The sequence below is a fragment of the Elgaria multicarinata genome, chromosome 4 (genome assembly GCF_023053635.1).
Source record: "Elgaria multicarinata webbii isolate HBS135686 ecotype San Diego chromosome 4, rElgMul1.1.pri, whole genome shotgun sequence".
Lineage (NCBI taxonomy): Eukaryota > Metazoa > Chordata > Lepidosauria > Squamata > Anguidae > Elgaria > Elgaria multicarinata.
The window spans coordinates 33,844,326-33,865,589 of record NC_086174.1 but is presented as its reverse complement, the minus strand read 5'-3'; the positions used below and the strand labels follow the sequence as shown (position 1 = coordinate 33,865,589).

Genomic DNA, 21,264 nt, shown 5'->3' with positions numbered 1-21,264 from the left:
GAAAATACCATCACCAGAAACAAGCAGTGAAGTCCTTTCAGGACAAAACGACAAGTTAAGGTTGCAGGTGGTGTGTTGCCCATGTTTGAATCATTCCTTATTAAAATTCCTCCCTACATATAGAAAGAAGGATGTTGGAGGAATTCATTTGAGGAGTGGAGTTCACTGACGTTTTATCACCTTAGTGCCCCAAACTTTAGTTCACTTCACTGCGAGCTAGCCCAACTCAGTCTGCATCAAGTCAGGTGATTTCGGGTTTTTCTTTTTGTTGTAACTAGAAAGTTGTGACCACAATTTGTGCAAATTCCGGCCATAATTAGCATAATTGGCACAAATTGTAGCTGCAATTTATGCAGATTATGCAAGTTGCAATTGCAATTTTCCCAGCTTTCTATTTGTGACAGCCACCCCACTCACCCCCGGAAAAAAGTTCTCAGATTTCAGGAAAAGCCTGCACCTTGCCTCGTGAATGCAAGGTGAGCCAGGAAGGCAGTAGCAATGCATCAGGCCCCAAAAAGCCGATTTTCAAATGACGGATACCCTCGTATAGAAAATATAGCATGTCGAGGAGAAGGGGTAACACAATAATAATTATAATATTAGGGAATAATATAGATTTCTTCTATTGTTTCGAGGCAGATTATTGAAATCTAATACCAACTCTGCTACTGATTTATTCTATGACCTGGGGCAATTCATTTAACCTTTCTATAGGTTTATTCCAGAGGGATAATACTAATTTATATCCCAGGACTACTAAGGACTAATTAGGTAGTGTACTGCAATGTTCTATGTAAATGATAAATATAATTAGCAATAAATTACGGAGATACTGTGCAAAAATTCTAAATATGGCAGAAAGAGGATTTGCTTTGAAACTGTAGGGATTTGATGAAATCTAAGTAGGGATTTGATGAAGAGCGTGTCATGAGAGCATAAGAACCATACTGGATCAGACCAAGGGCCCACCTGGTCCAGCAATCTGGTCACACAGAAGCCAAACAGCTGCCGATGGGAAATCCACAAGCTGGATATGTCCATGAAAGGATTTTTCACTTTTTATATCCTTATATTCTTGCCACACATTACATTTTCTAAGTATTTCTCTCATGATTTCCCATCTCTTAGGTACAGGTGGTGCTGGGGGTGACAGCATGGCGGGGAAGGCATGTACTTCACCCCTCGCATCTGCTTCCACATTGCTGGATCCACATACAAATCATAACAGAATCATGAACTGGAAATTAAAATAAGGCTGCAGTTCTAAGCATGCTTTCTTGAAAGTTAACTCCATCAAAAAATCAATAGGATTTACTTCAGCAAAAATATGCTTAGGATGGCAACATTAAAATACACTCTTATTTGTCTTTCAGAAATCTGACATGTGAGACAAAGCCCAGCCCTGAAATGCACTTTGCCCGTCCTTCTACCCCTCTGATATCTTTTCTAGTGCTGCCATTGTTCTGAGAGCTTGCCTATGTATTAGACTCGCTATGTGAAAAGTAACCATGTATGAGACAGACTCTGTTGAAAATGCTGGAGTGCATCTGGAGACAAGCAGGGGGAAACAGGAGGGAATTGTAAGCAAATATGCAGGCAGTGAAAGCTACTGGCCACCTTTCTCTGTCCTTTGTTTATCTTTGGTTGTCTTGCCTCTCCTTTAATTTTCCATAGGGGAGGAGAGGGGGAGAAACAGGGACAATTAGTTGCTAAGGAGAGATAAGACAAGCAGGGAGAGGGGGCGGGTGTTCAGTGGCTTTTGCTCCTTTGTGTGTGTCTATGATTCCTCACACATCCAGTCCCAACAACCCTTTCTGCCTTTGCCCTGAAGAGATTCAGAATTCTCTATGGAGCCCTGGCTTACATGTGATTATTTCTTGGGATGGGTGAAAATTTAACTTCAGTTTGATTTTGATAATTTACTAAAATCTCAAGGGACAAAATGAACTTGAGACGTAACTGACAGATTTCTCCATCCAGGCTTTGAGTGTTTTTTTTAAAAAAGTTTGGCTTTGAATCTGTGGACATGTCTACACCTCTCGGCAATCCGGGAGGGAGGGGGAGGCTCTCGCGATGTGCTGATCGCAAGATCCTCCCCCTGCGTTCACATGCAATGGGCAATGTCCAGGGAGGAAGCAGAATGTCATGCCCACCATTTTTTTTTAAAAAAAGATAGGAGCTGGAGCACTCCAGTGCAAAAGTAAGTAAAAAGAAAAATGCCCGACCCGCCAACCCACCCCCAATGGCCCTGGACTCTTCCCGTCCTAGCTCCTTCCCTCAGATGAACCCCACTACTTTTGGGGAAAAGGGAAGAAGCTGGGACAGTTGGCCACACCACCCGTGGTCCTTGGGATCGTCCCGGGACTGCGGGGAAAAACTAGGAAAATGGGTATGGCAATATCCTGGGGAAATGGAGGGATCATCCCTCCCTGTTCCCGGGATCCCCTGTGCGTCATGTGGACACCCAGGGATGATCCCCAGGATATCGCCTGGTGTAGACATGCCCTCTGTTTCTTCAACCATTTTAGTGCCGGATTAGGGCTGTTGCCACCTCTTTTTTTCTGACAATCTCATTTTAACAGCTGTGCGGCAGGCAGGTACATCATGGTGTTTTCCATGCTGGGAATAGCTGTACCTATTAAATTGGGCTGGTCCAGATGCGTGGGGATTTTAAGAACAAAAGAAGAGAGACCCCTGCTGAATCAGAACAAGGGTCCATCTAGTTCAACACTCTGTTCACACAGTGGTCAACCAGCTGTTGACCAGGGACCAACAAAGCAAAACACGATGCAGCAGCACCCTCCCACCCGTGTTGCCCAGTAACTGGTGTACATAGGCTCACTACCTCTGATACTGGATACTCTGATTTTGTTTCAGCTTGTTTATGATAAGAATTTACTCAAATCTGCCAAGTTCATATCCAGGAGAGAAAGAACATTGAATTTTGAAAACAAAAAATTGAATGTGAGAGGAAGTGAAACAGACAGAATCGTCCATTCCTAGTTACTTCTCACTAGGGATGTTGGAGAATTTTGTTTGATCCACATTTTTAAGTGAACCAACCTAATTGTAATTTCTTGGATTAATACATGGATCAGAACATAGCTATCCTTCAGACTGTGCGCTTTTCCATATTTTATTTTAGAGTTTTCTTTGCATACAAAAGGAAGGTGCATGGTGGATCTCCGATGGAAGTTGGTTCCAGAGGTTTGGGGCCACCGCAGAGAAGGCCTTCTCCCATGTGAACACCCGCCTAATTGCCATCACAGGTGGGCAAATGAGAAGAGCATCTCTTTCAGATCTTAACTGTGGGCAGGCTGATATGGGTGAAGGAGTTCCTTCAAGTAACTTGGTCCCACACTGTTTAGGGCTTTAAAGGTCAAAATCAGCACTTTGAGTTGGGATCGGAAACACACAGGTAACCAGTGCAGGCATTATGTGGTCAGATTACCTTGCCCCCACCAATACTTGGGTGGCCGCATTCTGCACCAGCTGAAGCTTCTAAACCGTCTTCAAAGGCAGCCCCACATATAGCGCATCACAGTAGTGCAGCCTGGACTTGACTAGTGAGTGGATAACTGAGGCCAGGTCCATTCTCTCCAGAGGTAGAATTGTAGAATGCACGCCTGAACACCACAGCCACCTAGGCTTCCCCAGTTAGCTCAGAGTCCAAGAGGACTCCCAAACTGCATACTTGGTCTTTTAGGGATGTGTGTGTAAACCTCCATCCAAAGTAGTTGATTTCCCAAACCACAGTACCTCCATCTTGTCTGGATTAAGTTCTATCTCATCCATCCAAAAACAGCCTCCAGATACTAGTTCAGGAATTCCACAACCTCCCTGGGATGTGCAGATGGAAACAAGGGATAGAGCTGAGTATCATCTGCATACTGATGACACTTCATCCCAAACCTCCTGATGACTTCCCCCAGCGGTTTCATGTAGATGTTTAAAAGCATGGGGAACAAGATAGAACCTTGAGGCACCCCACAGGCTAATAGTCATGGGGCGGAATAGAAGTTCCCCAGCACCACCTACAGAGAAGGTACAAATACAATTGTTTCTTGCCATATATATCTCAACCCATAGATATAGTCCACAGTAGGTAATTGTTCTTTTCAGTTTACAAATGGAGAGTTGACAGCTAAATTTGCGGTTTATTTGATATTTAACCCCAACTCACAGTTCAGCATTTGATCCTACTGGACAACACTGACCTTCAAATTCCTTATATTCACATCATATGTGAAGTCATATTCAAGTCCACCTGGCAGATCCAGAAGCATCCTGAATATCAAATGTAGAGTTCCGTTTTTAGTGGAGCATTACAACTGACCATAACGGTATTTGATAATATTGGCATTTATGATATGACTTCTTATTATCTGGTTTCTTTTCAGCTTGATCACTATTCCAAAAAACAAATAGATTTCTTGTTTGTTTGTTTTTACATTTAGTGTGTCAGGTTAAATTATACCAATTCATTATTATTTACAAAAGGATTTATTTTATAATAAATCAGTTTTATTACACATTTTTCTTATTCTCTTTGGTCAACTCCTCCAATTGGAATCAATACAAGTGAAAATAACACAGTCAATCTAGATATTTGATTATGGATTTGAGAACCCTTCTTTTTTCCCTTGTGCTGCTTAACTAGTCTCTTTCCCATAACATCCCTGAATAACTGAAAATTCTTATTGACAAACATGAATTATGAACATCAGTTCAGAAACAAGATCTCCATTTATATACTAATTTACTGGCCAATCAAAGGTAAAAACCCATGGGGAAACATAGCTGATAAATCTGAGAAGTTGTTTTTATTATTTGAAAAGTATTTTATTGTAAAACTTAACTTACAACATGCTATCTAAAACAAAGTATGTTGTTTTATATCTCTTACCATATTCTACTAACTACTTCTACTGGTAGCAAAATTTGAAAAATTCAGGCCAAGGGGTTAAGCTAATTTACTTGCTTAATCCAAAGGAAAGAGTTTGAACAAAGATTTTGCATACTAGGTAGTTGTAGTACCTGGATTTGTGCAATCACTGCAGCCAACCATGGCTTTTTTGGGGCACAGTGAATTGTGGCACATGCTGGTGGCCATTTTGAATATTCCCTGGTGATGAGTTGCCATGATTTGTTTGAGGGTTAAACAAACCTCAAATAACCTATGGTGTGTTATAGGATCTATCTCCAGAGCAGGAATTTCTGGATTCACCTTGAAAGCAACTTAGAAATGTATGGATTATCTTGTCCCACACACCCTTAAACATTGTGCCACACCAGATTTGATTATTTGGGGTGGGGGGGGGGGGGAGGCTACATCTAAATTCATGAGCAAGACCACATATACAGAAGGCAACAGGAAGAAGAGTCATTAATGATGAGAGGGCACAGGAGATTCCATTTCTGTTGTTCTTGCTTAATATGGACACTTACTGAACCCAGGTAGTTTTTGAAAAACGTTTCAGGTCTCATTAGCTTCAAAGAAAAACACTGGTAAAAATGATCTAGTGCTGTCATGTGTTTTGATTGCTCAATTAAGATATGCCCTGCATGGATTTTTACTTTGTTTACCTTATGACATTGAGAAGCAATTAAATTCTTGCTGCCTAGAGAGGTGTTTGGTTAAACAACTTGTTAAGGAATCAGGACTTGGGGGATTTCGTGTTATAGTGTAAACAAGGAAGGGATGGAAGTTAGAGGGTGCAGACCTTGGAAAGAGTGTTTGAAGCTCAATTCAAAAAGTTGCGGACAGGAATGCATTAAGGCTGCCCCAATTCAGCCATATGTTTTTTTAAAAAATGTATTTAGCTTCCAATATCACTATACAGTCACCAAGAGACATTCTGTAATCATACTGATTAATACAGAAGAATATCAATTGTTTATACAAAACAAAACAAAAACAGGTGAAAAAAGAATCAATCCTTCAATTACAATCCATCCAGTCATTCCATGAGGTTGTTAAAACGTCCATTGCTGCTAATTTGCTTCACAAATAGACATTTCAGACTTGGATGAATAATGACTAGTTCTTCTGAAAAGTCTGTGTTGAATTATTTCTTCCTTCCCAGATAATATAAACTGTATTGTAATTCCATTCATCAACATGATATTCCAGGTTTCCCTTCTCTATTGACCAAGGGTAGTAGTAACCAGCCATTTCCATGCTCTTGCTAACATTATATGTACATGCCTCCATCAACATTAATAATAATAATATATTTCTTACCCGCTTCTCCACTTGGATCAAGGCAGGGAACAACAGTCAATATATGCACATTAAAAACAGATTAAAAACATAGCATACATGATTAAAACATACTTAAAACTTCCTAAAAACATTTTAAAATGCAACCAGGATTGTGTGCTCTTGTGTTATGTGCCCTTTTATTGTCCCCACAACATTATTTTAGTATTTGATTGTATCTCATATCCCAAAATACCCCTAATTTGGTCTATATCCAACCAAAATTTCTTAACCTGAATACATTCCCACCACATATGGGCAAACATATACCTTGCCCTTCTACATTTCCAGCATCAAGTAATCCATTTTAAACACCTTGCAATATATCTTCAATTTTAGAGAATAGTTAGAAGGCTTGAGATCCAACTGTAAGAACAGCCAACTCATCCATCAACTCAAAAACAGTTTTCATAATTGTTTTCAAGCAACATCCAGAAAGAAAAGCACAGGAAATGCTTAAATTAAGTATGAAATACAGCTGGTACAATCCAGCCAAAGTTACGTACTTAGAGGGCCCATTGCTTCTAAAGGGGGGTGTTAAGCTCATATTTAGTTATTGTCATTGAAATTCAAATCCTTGGTCTAAAGAATCTCTATGGAATGTAGCCGCTGTCATTGTTCTCAGTGGACAGAAAGGTCAGGAAACAATCTAGATTGGTGAAAATAGTAATGAAAATATTAATTTAGAGGCTATTGTTTAGCGAAGAGTATCAAGGGGGAGGGAATATAGTTGTATAATCACTCAGAATACTTTCTGAAAGTCACTCAGAGCAGAAAGGCATGGGTTGCTGGAGTTGCGCGTGTTCCACAAGGGATGGGGAGAGAAGACCATCTTTGGGATTCTTGATTTGTACATATTCATGGGATGACCAATAGCAGCCTGTATTTCTTATATTTCTATACTGCCCATTAGCTGAAGTTCTCTGGGAAGTAGTGCCAGTGTGGCTAGGGAGAGTGATTTGGATAGATTTGGAGACCTGGGGCGTTGCTAGACCTACCGGGTGTTCCGTCGTTGAGGAGCGGTGAAAGCGGCTTTTCCCGTTCAGCCGTGACGCCTCATGCTCCACACCTGCCTTCGATTTGTGGCGGAAGTTTGCGCCGGTTGTGCTGCTGCCGCCGCGAGAACGGTTGCGCAGCCACACCGGCCTGATTGCCGCGGCTTTTTTTTTCGCTCGCTGCACGGTTTGCGCACGTCCGAAAGACCGCAAACTTGCGCAGCCGTCAGCGATGCCGCCGCCGGCCCTGGCGGCGGCAGCGGCGGCAGTGCCAGTGCCAGCCGAAGTGCTGCTGGTGCTGTTGAGGGTCAACATTGATGCGCTCACTTCCTGATGGGGGTCGTGGCGGGTGTCATATGACCCGAGGTCAATCGTCTGCATGGCCACTCTGTGCCTACATCTCCCATCATGCCTCTGAGGTGTCGGCGGCGATGATCGCCTCTGTGCCCTCTGCCCCATCCCAAGGAGCCAACCCACATCTGGCCGTAGCCATGGCAGCAGCCCACAAACAGCTCTGCCCTCTGCCAGCCTGGTACCCACACTAACAGGCAGCGTACAGCACCGCCATTATGCGGCCACGGTAGCTGCCCACCGCAAGGAGTCACCAGCCACTTTTCCGGTCCTCCGGTCCTGCGCAAACTGTCACTGGGGAAATAAAAAAAAAAAGCCGCTCCGCCGCGCTGCCCCAGCTGGCGGACTGCGCGCAAATGGCGGAGGCGGCTTGACCGAAGCCGCTGACCACTCCCCCTTAGCACGCCTTTTCCTGCCCAGTGCGGACCGCAGTGACCTCACATCCTCCCACACGTACTCCGAATTACCGCGGGACAGCAGGAAAAGGCGCCCTAAAACTCACTTTTTTAAAGTCGGGAGAAAGAGGCTTCACCGCGGGATAACGGCGGATCCTCGTGAACGTCATCTGGAAGCCTCGACGTGACTGCGGAAGGTAACGCGCGCTAGAGCCTCGTCTAGTAACGCCCCTGGATTCATCAAGGCTTATAGATGACTTACAAATGGATTAGGGGAACTCATGTAAGATCAATATCTAAAGACCATTCATCAAGTGAAATCTTCATCCCATCACTTTTTTCTGTACTTACGCATAAGTTTGGCGAGAAAGGAATAATTTCCTCCTGGAGGAATCCTAACAGAATTCCTGATGTAGCTGTTACTGTGGATTGAAAAACAAAGAGGAATCCATTCGCGAATAGCGAAACTCATTCTTTCTCAGAGGTTTTGATCTCTATTAAGCAGAGTTGTAAAAAAGGTGTCCCAATTCCCTAATCCACTTGAAAACCATATATACGATTCAATGAATTCCAGTCTCCAGATCCATCCAAAGAGCTCCCATTTCCAAATAGCTATTTCTGTCATTAGAATGGAGGGAGAAAATATGCAGATTCCCCAGCCTTGGGGAAATTATATGGTTCTCTCTCCCATCACCCAGTGTTGGGAGCCTTAAAGGTCCTTTTAATAGGGCCTTTAAAGCCCTCATTGGTGGAGGAGGGGAAGAAACATATGATTTCTCCAAGGCTGGGGAAATCATGCATTTGCCCCCTCCATTCTTAGAAGGCCCATTGCTTTTAAAGGGCACATATTTAGTTATTGTTATTAAAATTAAAATTCATGGTGGGTGGTCTGCAGGGACAGCGGGGTGAGCTCTCACCATTTTGGCCACCTTTACTCGCTGGGGAACAAGAATGGGAAGGTGCTGTTGTACCATGTCCTGCTTGTAGGTCCCTGGTCAACAGCTGGTTAGCCACTGTGTGAACAGAGTGCTGGACTAGGGGGACCCTTGGTATAATCCAGCATGGCTCTTCTTACGTGCTTAGTTCATGCTACAGATTATCATGGCTGCCCCATAAAGCTTTTCACGGTCTAGCTCCTGCCTATCTCTCCTCTCTCATCTCACACTATTGCCCCGCTCGTGCTCTCCGCTCCTCTGATGCCATGCTTCTCGCCTGCCCAAGGACCTCCACTTCCCTTACTCGGCTTCGTCCTTTTTCTTCTGCTGCCCCTTACGCCTGGAATGCTCTTCCAGAACACTTGAGAACTACCAACTCAATCACAGCTTTTAAAACTCAGCTAAAAACTTTTCTTTTCCCTATAGCTTTTAAATATTGAGTTTGTTCTGACTCTATACTGTTAGCCTCACCCTACCCGGTGCCTGTTTACACTTCCCTGTGCCTGTTTGCATTCTCTTTCCCTCCTTACTGTTTACTACAACTTTATTAGATTGTAAGCCTATGCGGCAGGGTCTTGCTATTTACTGTGTAATCTGTACAGCACCATGTACATTGATGGTGCTATATAAATAATAATAATAATAATAATAATAATAATAATAATAATAATAATTTATTCCTTTCCTAATTATGCCTAACATGGAATTTGTCTTTTTCACATCAGCCTCACATTTGGTCGATGTTTTCATTGAGCTGTCCACCACAACTCCAAGATCTATTTCTTGGTCAGTCACTGCTAGCTCAGTTCCCATCAGCGTATATGTGAAGTTGGGACTTTTTGCCCTAACATGTATCACTTTATACTTACTTACATTGAACCGCATCTGTCATTTGGATGCCCAGTCTCCTAGTTTGAAGATATCCTTTTAGAGGTCTTTGCAATCCATGTTTGTTTTAACCACCCAATATAATTCGTGGTCATCAGCAAACTTGGCCACCTCACTGCTCACTCCTAATTTCAGATTATTGATGAACATGTTGAAAAGCATGCCAATACAGATCCCTGTGGGCCCCACTGTTTATACTTGTCCATTGGGAAAATTTACCATTTATTCCTAATCTCTGCTTTCTGTTGTATAACTAGTTACTGATCCAAAAGAGGACCTCTCATTCGATGACTGCTAAGTTTGCTGAGGAGTCTTTGGTGAGGGACTTTGTCAAAAGCCTTTTGGAAGTCTAAATAAACACTGCCTACACATCACCTCTGTCTACATGTTTATTGAGACTCTAAAAGCATGCTAAAAGGCTAGTGAGACAGGATGTACTTTTGTGGTTGAATTTTAGGGTTATCCTTTTTTATGCTTACTAATTTTAGGTTTCACAATGCTTTCAACAAATTTATGTAGAACACATATTAAGCTAATTGGCCTGTAATTTCCCGCCTCCACCCCCAGTTCCCTTTTAAAAAATGAGTGTTAAAGTGCCCATTTTCCATTCCCATGGTACAGAGATGGATCTTAGAGACATTTTTGTTAGGGTGGAAACTGGTCTTGGTAATTTATTAGCTTTCAATTTGTCTATAGGTCCAAGAACTTCATCTTTTGTCACTAGTATTTGCCTCAGTTCCTAAGACTCCCTTTCCGAAAACATCCGTTCAGGCACTGATATCGGCCCTACATCTTCTGCAGTGAAGATAGATGAAGAGAATTCATTCTTCTATGCAGTCCCAGCTTTGCGGAGTGGCAGTATTGTAGCCAATGAGGTTAATCCGAGGCGTGATTATTGCTAATTGAAACTATGCAGTCCCCTTATCCTCCTTTAGTACTCCTTTAACTCCATTGTCATCCAACAATCCAACTGCCTCCCTAGCTCATTTTCTGCTTCTGATATCTTTGAAGAAGTCCTTAGTGTTGGCCTTGTTGTTGTTAGCTAGATGCTCCTCAAAATACTTTTTTGCATGTCATTGTCTGCTTGCATTTCCTTTATAAAAGTTTCCTTTATTTTTTGTTCTCCTCATTTGAACAAGACTTCAATATTCTATAATGGCTTCCTTGAGACTGCTAGTTAATCATGGAGGTGATTGGACTTTGTGATACCTTGGACTTGGTACTACCTTGGTTTTGCATAACCTCCAAGCATTTTGGAGAGATTGATCCCTCTTGATTCTCCATTTCAACTTCCTTTTTACCACTTCCTTCATTTTAAAAAGTTGCCTCTTTTGAAGTCAAATGTGACTGTGTTGTCAATTTCCACTTATATCTGATAGCACTATGGCCACTGTTTCCAATTGGTTCAACATCACTCAAATCTCTCTCTAGATTCTGGGTGACACCACTTTGGATTAAATCCGGGGGTGTATTTCCTCTGCTCAGTTCCATGACCAACTGTTCTACGGCACAGTCATTTAGAGCATTGAGACATTTAACCTCTTTGTCATCAGTGGAACATGCATTTATTCAGTCAATGTGGGGGTAATTGAAGGAAGGAAAGGAACCTCTCATGCAAGCACTTGAGTCATTGCTGACTCCTAGAAGGACGCCTGCTTTTGCTGACGTTTTCTTGGCAGATTTTGTAGCAGGGTGGTTTGCCATTGCCTTCCCCAGTCACGGTTACCTTTCCCCCAGCTAGCTGGGTACTCATTTTACTGACTCAGAAGGATGGGAGGCTGAGTCGACCTGAGCCAGCTGCCTGAGAACCAGCTTCTGCTGGGATCGAACTCAGGTCGTGGGGAGAGTTTCGGCTGCAGTAACTGCTGCTTACCACTCTGTGCCACACAAGGCTCTTGGGGGTAATTGAAGTCACCCATTATTACAACACTTTATGGGGCAATCCTATTTGGATAGTCGTCAGCATCCAAGATCGGAGGCTGCTGACTATTGTATGCAGTTGACTATTGTACACAGGATCCTCTCCTCTATGCTTCGGATGCACTGCATTTTTGCCTAGGTAGGTGATTTTACCTGTCTAGGCACAGCTTTGTTTCCTCTTTTCCCCACCCTGCCCCCGGGACTGCCCTCTATTTCTCCTCGCCCCACTCTGTTTCCAAATGTGGAGACATAGCCAGTGCAGCAAGAACCACATTGAGGGTGTGGGGAGAACATTTTTTGGGCTCCAATATCAGAGCCTTGGTTCTGACCTCATTTCCCAGGAGCCAAGGAATCCTATGGTCCTCTAGACCGTGTTGAGCGGCCATAGGATGGCTTCCTTATTTGGATATCTCTCTGATTTCATTTTTAATCTCAAGATCATCCTGAGCATTCCGGTCTGGGGTAGCATAACATATCCTTAGTGCCAAATTACTTTTGGAGTCTGGTATTCTCACCCACAGAGATTCTGTGGATGAGTATGCCTGACACTATGCCCTCTTTTATGTATAGAGTGACACCTCCTACAGGACAACCTGTCCTTCTTATAGAATTTCAGTGCAATTCACTGGAAAGCCCCCACACCTCCACTGGCTTCCTACTTTCATAACTTCTTCTTCTTCTTCTTCTTCTTACTACTACTACTACTACTACTACCGAATTTTTGAATTTGTATTGCTTTGTTTACCTGGAAAACTAAGCTATTTACTAGAAGAAGGCAAGGAATTTATAGCTATTTATTTATAGCTATGTATTTATAGTTTTTTAGTAGGAGTAGGCAAGGAAGAATGGATTGCATTGGCCTTGTCACTCTAGTGCTGAACTCAAATGGGTGCTTAACTCACTTGTGTGCTAGAAAGCTTTTTTGTACTTTGAAGCTTTGTCATTGAGGCTGAGATGCTTCATTACTGGGGCTCCTCATGCCCAGTCAGTTGGGCTCACTTGCAAGCTTGTCTTTTTATATGGCATATTAGCTAACTTGCCCCAATTGCTGCTGCAGCCAATCAGATTAGAGGGCCTCTTTTAAAACACAAGGGAGTATGTGGCTCAATTATTGGTCTGCCCTAGCTGCAAGTGAGTGGAAATCTAGGTCAGTTGAGCCCTCTGGAAATGGAAGTTTTCTATTTAGGGGAGAGGACAATAGTTAATGGATCGTTTGAGGGGACAATAGACAATGGGTAGGTGATTAAGGAAAGGATGTGGTATGAGTTCCCCTCAGAATGCAAGGGGCTGAGTGACTGTGCATTTTTTCCACTCTCTCTTTTTAAAAAATGATAAACTGAACTCTCAACTTGGGTTGAGGCCTATTTCTGAACTTTACTTTATGACATGCCTTGAAAGTCCTAAAACTTGAGTCTATACTGAACCTGATCTGAAGGCTAGCCTACACATTTTTTGTTTATAAGCAGACCCTTCCACTAGCTAGGCCTGCACAGTGGCCCTTGTCAATATAGAGCTTTGTATTATTTTTACTGACCCTTTCAAACCATGGGTTTAGTTTAAGAATGTGATTGAGGTTTTCGTCATCCACCTAGCAATATCTATTAGAGCAGGGCAGCAAGAACTCTTAAGTTTTTGTTGGATTTCCCACCTGGGATTTAGCTCCCAACTGTAAATTTGTAAAGGGTTACCTTTCTGGGATTTAGCTCCATTTGCTGTGCCCTTGTTTCAGCTTCTAGGGTGACAATCCATTTATGGAGAATCGGTGGAATAGAGGCTGTTCATGTTTCTCAACTAATGTTCCCCATCTGTGAAATGGTAAAAATGTTGTGCTATTTTACAGGGTGCTTGGGAAGGTAAACCCAACAAATAACAAGATGTCTAGTATTTGTTTGAGAGCCAGACTTCGTGAATCTACTCATTGTTTAATCTGCAGTGTGCCTTGTTAATCCAGGAACCTGACTCTGAAATCAGTCATCAAAGCCCTGCGTGGGTGTTGTTCCAGCAAAGGATCAAACAAATAAGTCCTCTTCTCTTTAGGCCTGCATAAGAAGTTCTATGTGTCATGGGAGGATCACAGCCTGTCCAGATAAACTCCATTTTTTGCATTCTTAGTTTTTTGCTGTTGTAGGCTGATTATTATTATTTCTTCTTCTTCTTCTTCTTCTTCTTCTTCTTCTTCTTCTTCTTCTTCTTCTTCTTCTTCTTCTTCTTTTTTGTGTTTTAAAATTGTTTTTAACACTTTTCTGCTTTATGTTTTCTTTGTACATCCCCTTGAGCAATTTTGTTAGATGGGAAGGCAGCTTGAGTATTAGCAATAAAGAATGACTATAAAATGATGTTTGATATAAATTTAGTGAATCAAATTGAATATTGTGATTTAATTTCTTTCTCTTTTACATGTGTATTCATTCAGTGAGTTGATGTACAAGACAAAGAGAGTCCCTCCCCAATTTCTGAATGCAGAAAAGAACAAATTTGGTTTATTCTATTTCTTTTTCTATTACTGTCTTTGCCATGAATGGCTTGATGTTGTGCCATTTTCTATTCCTGTTACAATCTTTGCAACATGAATAAGAAATTGGAATGCTAATGCCTAATAGATAGCATTGCATGTCTGCTTGGTGCTATACTGTACTACTGTGACCTTTGCAATATTATGTATTCTGATTGGCTGTCCATTTCACCTCTTTCCCACAAGTTAATAAGGCTGTAAAAAGGAGAGAACTTGAAATGGCCAGCCAGTCAAATTACAGAATATTGAAAAGGTCAAAACAGTACAGCTCACAGGGAAAAAAAAATTATGGGAATATATGAGGCATTAAAATTCTTGTGACAATGATTATAAGAAGAATGGGAAAGGATACCCATTTGTGTTATTTCAGTCTAGTGAACCCCATAGGAAGATGGACCCAGGACAGCAGTAATTCATGCATCAGCAATCCACAAGAGTTTTATGCGCCTATTTACATGGGTATTGAAAAATAAAGATGCATAGCTGCTGTGGAACCTCTTTTGAACACTTCCTTTGCATTTACATCCTCATTCACCATTAAGGGTACTAGGAAAAGCTTGCAATAAATGCCCATAATAGCACACATTAAAGCCCTATTTTTCCCCTTAAATGTAATCAGATAAATTGTTAGACACCTTTTACATTCTCTGTATATCTTTGTAGAGAAGATGTTGGAATAAATTGGCAGATGGGGGCATAATCACCAAATGGGGGGGGCATAATTACGAAATGGGGGGCATAGCTCAGTGTGATAGAGCGCATGGTTTGCATGTAGGAGGTCCCAGGTTCGATCTCTGGCTTCTCCAGGTAGGGTGAGGAAAGAATCCTGCCTAAAACCCTGGAGAGCCATGGCTGCCAGTCAGTGTCGACAACACTGGGCTCGATGGAACAATGGTCTGGCTCAGTATAAAGCAGCTTCCTATGTTCCTATCTGATCCTATCTTCCTATATGTCATAATAATCAGTATAATCAATTAGCTTAGAAATGCTCTGAGTTTTCCGGGGGGGAAAGTGGGGGGGGGGGCTTGGATCATTCTCTAAGCCAACCGAGGACTTAGAAAAATGCCCTCACTTCTACCACCCCACCCCACCCATAGTGTTTAAAGACACCTCCACCTTCCTTTCACTTAACTTGGCAAGTGATGGCAGGAGAAGCAACAGTGGGTTCTTGTCTCTTTTCCTCTCCATCTTCCTGTTATCAGTGTACCAGCATACAGAGCTTATGGGATCATGATGGGTGGGGTTTCTGTAATGCACAGGATCCCAGGCCAAAGGGCAGTTTCACTGTTTGGGTCATGAATACCTTTCCAAGGACCCTCCCTCCTTTTCCATGTCCTACACAAGCACACCGTATTCTTGTCTGCAGTCAGGAAAAGGAAAAATTGTTCTTAAATATGTATCTTCTTTTGAGTCATGGGCACAAAGACAGTGCAGTCCTTAGTGACCTGCGGTGTTCTTATCTCAGAAGGGATCTTTTTTCTTTATTTCCTCATCTTCTTTTAATTTGGGTTAGTTACTTTAGTCAGTGGATTTTATTTCATATAACCATAGCTTCTTACAATGTTGGTTAGTTTGTTGAATTCCAATTTGACAGATTGAGGTTTAGGATTTATCTGGAAATGGGAACTTTCTCTCCGTTGGATGAGACCATCCATTTATACCTGGCTATCGTCCAATGGGGAAATAGTTTTGTTCAGATAAACTATCCTTCCGTCCACTGTCAGAAAAGAGATTCTCATTCATAAGTAAGAACAAATTTCCTCATTTCACTTATATTTTAATAAGATTTTGCCAATCTTTAAAGCCATTCTGTCATCATTGGTATTATATTTTATCTCTAAAAACAGTTGTCTCTGTGTTATCTTTGTCTATAGAAAAAATATAATTTTAATCTTCACATGTACTCTACTCATCCTTTTCCACCCAAGTCTCATCCACCAATTACTACTCATTGCAGGTTTGTTATTTTTTGCTTCTGTCAAGGCATGTTAAATGGTACGCTGACTCCTACTTGAAAACTGCAGAGTGAGGGTGGTTTGTTTTCTAAAAAAGAAGAAGGGGGGGAGAAGACATGAGCCTTTCAGTATCCGTAAGTTTATGCATTTCCCACCTCTGCTCACACAGCAGGGGATATGATAGCCTGCAGACTTTTCTGGATTATGATACATCTCCTTTGTGAACCTCCTTGTGCAGAACAAGCCCCTAAATACACTTGAGTCAAGGGGTCATTTATTTTTCGCCCTCCTCTTCTCAGCAGGGATTGTGAGTCTACAAGATAAAAGTATTTTAAAAAAAGAAGAAGAAGAGGAAGTTGCATGATCTACAGGTTGTAGGCAGTACAGGGAATAGAAATCCTGCCTTCATCTTCTCGCTTCATTGCTCTCCATGGCATTTACTTGTCAGTTTATTAGTGCTACTTACACAACCTGATCTTAGTGAGCACAATGGGAGGCTGGCCCAGGCTGTCAAAGGGAGCAGCCAACCCAGAGGATCAGATACCTTAGACCTCTCCTTCAAAAGAAAACCTCAGCTAGGTGGTGTGCAGCTTTGGCTCTGTGTAGATTTCTTGGAGTGTTACTGTGATGATATAATTAATGGAAAGTGGTGAAAGATCAAGGAGAGTCACCTTTGCGTTTTGGCATTTCCTTAGCATTTGTACTGGTGTAGCTAACTCTGTTGTTGGCACAGGAACCCTACAATGCTGCCTGTGTTTTAAATGAATTCTCCTGACTCTTATTTTTGCAATGGGTTGACCCGTCATCTTGCAACCAGACTAAGATTCCTTTTCCTAGTACAGAAAATTGTAGAATGAGGTAGTAAACCTTTCTCCTTTTAAAAAAATATTCACACAGTGGTGCTTTCCCCAGTAAAGATGGAACAGCGAGGATGAAATCATATTCTCCACCCTTCATGGTGTTGCTAGAGCAAGCCCTAAGAAGGATCAGTAAATAAGTGCTAATCTATGAGTCATTTCAAATGTCTTGAAACAGAAAGATTTTATTGTCTCATTTTAATTCAGTTTAGGAGAAAGCCTAATATAGTTTTATTGGTGTCTGGATTAAGCTTCAATTTGTTCACCCTCATCCAGTCTATTACTACTGACAGACACCGGTTTAGCACTGAAACAGCTTCCTTGGAATCAGATGGAAAGGAGAAGTAGGGTTGGATGTCATCAGCGTACTGGTGGCACCATATCACAAAACTCTGGACCACCTCTCCCAACAGTTTCATGTATATGTTAAATAGCATGGCGGACAAAACAACTTCACTCTCAGATCACTATCACCCTGTCCAACACAGAAAACAAGGTCCAGAGTGTGCCCAGCAGCATGGGTGGGGGCAGATACCATTTGGGGCAGACCCATGGTTGTCATGACAGACATGAAGTCTTGAGCTGCTCCCGACAGGGCAAGCCTCAGCATGAATGTTGAAATCCCCCAGCGCAACAACCCTGGGGGGACTCCAACACCAGCCCCGAAACTACCCCGGCTAGTTCAGGAAGGAAGACTTTTGAGCAGCAGAGTGGGCAGTACACCAACAGAATTATTATTATTATTTATTTATTTATTTATTTATTTATTTATTTATATAGCACCATCAATGTACATGGTGCTGTACAGAGTAAAACAGTAAATAGCAAGACCCTGCCGCATAGGCTTACATTCTAATAAAATCATAATAAAACAATAAGGAGGGGAAGAGAATGCAAACAGGCACAGGGTAGGGTAAACAGGCACTGGGTAGGGTAAAACTAACAGTATAAAGTCAGAACAAAATCAAGTTTTAAAAGCTTTAGGAAAAAGAGAAGTTTTTAGCTGAGCTTTAAAAGCTGCGGTTGAATCCCTATTCTGTCCCAGGCACCCACTCTCAGGTATGCACATTCGAGCCCCACAGACTGTGGGACAGGACATCTGGTCAGGGGGATGGAATCCTGATGGACCACTGCCACTCCACCTCCCTGCCCCCCAAGCCTTGCCTGCTGCTGGACAGAAAACCCTGGGGGGCAAAGCTGAGAGAGGTTAACCCCCCCACCCCAAGCTTCGTCTAGCCAGGCTTGTGCAAACTGTAGCACAGTGGCTGAGAGATAAAAGTTTTGAGCCATGTCGTCCTCGATGGACATCAGGCCCCATAAATCTTGAAATAGGGATTACCAACTCACAGCCTTCTGCAGGCTAGTTTTAGAAGAAACCATTGGCTAGTGTGTTTTTTCCACAGACACATCCTTGCTGATTGGAGCTGACAGCAAGTGTTGATGAAAACATTCCAGTTGAGGATTCTGTCAGGAAAGAGAAGGCCCAAAACAAATAGAATAAATAGTTACCTTGGCATAAAACCATTGTGCAGAAGGAAAATAACTGCCCTTGAAATTTGCCAGTTTCCCAAGCTATTGCTCATACAGGCATGAGGCACGTTCTTGTTGTCAAAGTGCTGAGTTTAGAATTGCGAGTCAGGTGAGGAGAAGGACATATATGAAAAATGGAAAGAGGAAGGCACTACCCACTTATACTCACAAATAGGATCCAAGCTGAGGCAGACTAGTCAGGAATGCCATCGAATGATATGAAATGCTTATCAGTGTCGCACTTTCTTTCAGGCTGAACCAATGTGGCTGCATTTTCCAGCCCACTGAAAGTCAAGTTTATGCAGTGAAAAGTGGCAAAGCTGCATACGGTGTGTCACTCCCAGCATGAGTAATTTGAGGACCTGCATTCTTAAAGGGCGGGAGGAGATTTTCCTAATATTCTTGTTGCCAGTACTGCAAGTTCCTTGGATAACAAACCTTTGTTCTTTACATAATTCCTGTTAGGAAATCTGTCACCGTCTCCTCTGTTTGAATTTGAAGCAGTGAGCAATTTCAACTCCTGCATTGCCTAACTCATTATAAATGTGCAAGTTCATTTTTGGTGGTGGTGGGGGCGGGGGAAAGAGCTGAATAAAATGGTTATGTAATTACATACTTCTCATAATTATTGAGTAATTATATACTTCTCATAATTGCCAAGTAATCATTCTGCTATAACTAGAACTTAATGTTACAACTAATTATATAATTACTGTGTATTAATGTTGTTATCTAGGCAACAGAACAAAGTGTTGCTTTTCTCATAGCTTTTTCTCGGCAGCATTTTAAAACATAAAAACTAATATTTGTCATGTGGCTGAAAGTGGATTTTACAGATTGAACACACAGTAGAAAATATCACTTCTTTCAATGGAAAGAAGAGGGGGAAATTTGATTCTTTGCTGTGTATATCCTTTAAGTTGAGAGGAAAAAGTTGCTTCCTCTCTTTATTTTTAATAGAGAAATTGGATTTAAGGGAATATAATTCATGAAAATATGAGTGTAAGTATAGTAGAAACCTTTATTAAGTATCATAGAATCATAGAATCATAGAATAGCAGAGTTGGAAGGGGCCTACAAGGCCATCGAGTCCAACCCCCTGCTCAATGCACGAATCCACCCTAAAGCATCCCTGACAGATGGTTGTCCAGCTGCCTCTTGAATGCCTCTAGTGTGGGAGAGCCCACAACCTCCCTAGGTAGCTGATTCCATTGTCGCACTGCTCTAACAGTCAGGAAGTTTTTCCTGATGTCCAGCCGGAATCTGGCTTCTCTTAACTTGAGCCCGTTATTCCGTGTCCTGCACTCTGGGAGGATCGAGAAGAGATCCTGGCCCTCCTCTGTGTGACAACCTTTTAAGTATTTGAAGAGTGCTATCATGTCTCCCCTCAATCTTCTCTTCTCCAGGCTAAACATGCCCAGTTCTTTCAGTCTCTCTTCATAGGGCTTTGTTTCTAGACCTCTGATCATCCTGGTTGCCCTCTTCTGAACACGCTCCAGCTTGTCTGCGTCCTTCTTGAATTGTGGAGCCCAGAACTGGACACAATACTCTAGATGAGGCCTAACCAGGGCCGAATAGAGAGGAACCAGTACCTCACGTGATTTGGAAGCTATACTTCTATTAATGCAGCCCAAAATAGCATTTGCCTTTCTTGCAGCCATATCGCACTGTTGGCTCATATTCAGCTTGCGATCTACAATTCCAAGATCCTTCTCGTTTGTAGTATTGCTGAGCCAAGTGTCCCCCATCTTGTAACTGTGCATTTGGTTTCTATTCCCTAAATGTAGAACTTGGCATTTATCCCTATTAAATTTCATTCTGTTGTTTTCAGCCCAGCACTCCAGCCTATCAAGATCACTTTGAAGTTTGTTTCTGTCTTCCAGGGTATTAGCTATCCCACCCAATTTTGTGTCATCTGCAAATTTGATCAGCGTTCCCTGCACCTCCTCGTCCAAATCATTAATAAAAATGTTGAAGAGCACTGGGCCCAGGACTGAGCCCTGCGGCACCCCACTCGTTGCCTCTCCCCAGTTTGAGAAGGTTCCATTGATAAGTACTCTTTGAGTCCGATTCTGTAGCCAACTGTGGATCCACCTAATAGTTGTTCCATCTAGCCCACTTTTAGCTAGTTTGTTAATCAGAATGTCATGTGGTACTTTGTCAAAAGCTTTGCTGAAGTCAAGATATATGACATCCACAGCATTCCCACAGTCCACAAGGGAGGTTACCTTATCAAAAAAAGATCAAATTAGTCTGACAGGATTTGTTCCTGACAAATCCATGTTGGCTTCTAGTAATCACTGCATTGATTTCAAGGTGTTTACAGATTGACTTCTTTATAATCTGCTCCAGAATTTTCCCAGGGATGGATGTCAGACTGACTGGTCTGTAGTTCCCAGGTTCCTCCTTTTTGCCCTTTTTGAAGATAGGGACAACGTTAGCCCTCCTCCAGTCATCCGGCACCTCACCCGTCTTCCATGATTTTGCAAAGATAATAGACAAAGGTTCTGAGAGTTCTTCCGCTAGCTCCTTCATTACTCTTGGATGCAGTTCATCGGGCCCTGGAGATTTGAACTCATTCAAGGAAATTAGGTGTTCTTTGACCATTTGTTTATCAATCTCAAACTGCAATCCTGCTCCCTCAACTTCTTCACTTTTTCCAGG

At 42.2% G+C, this 21,264-nt stretch overlaps 1 protein-coding gene and 1 pseudogene across 1 annotated transcript in view; both read left to right on the top strand.

Annotated features, from left to right (window-relative positions):
* USH2A (usherin) overlaps positions 1-21,264 on the top strand; it is a 594,633-nt gene that overhangs the window by 297,218 nt on the left and 276,151 nt on the right. The gene's annotated exons all lie outside the window — the stretch shown is intronic.
* Positions 10,668-10,740, top strand: LOC134398551 (U4 spliceosomal RNA; annotated as a pseudogene).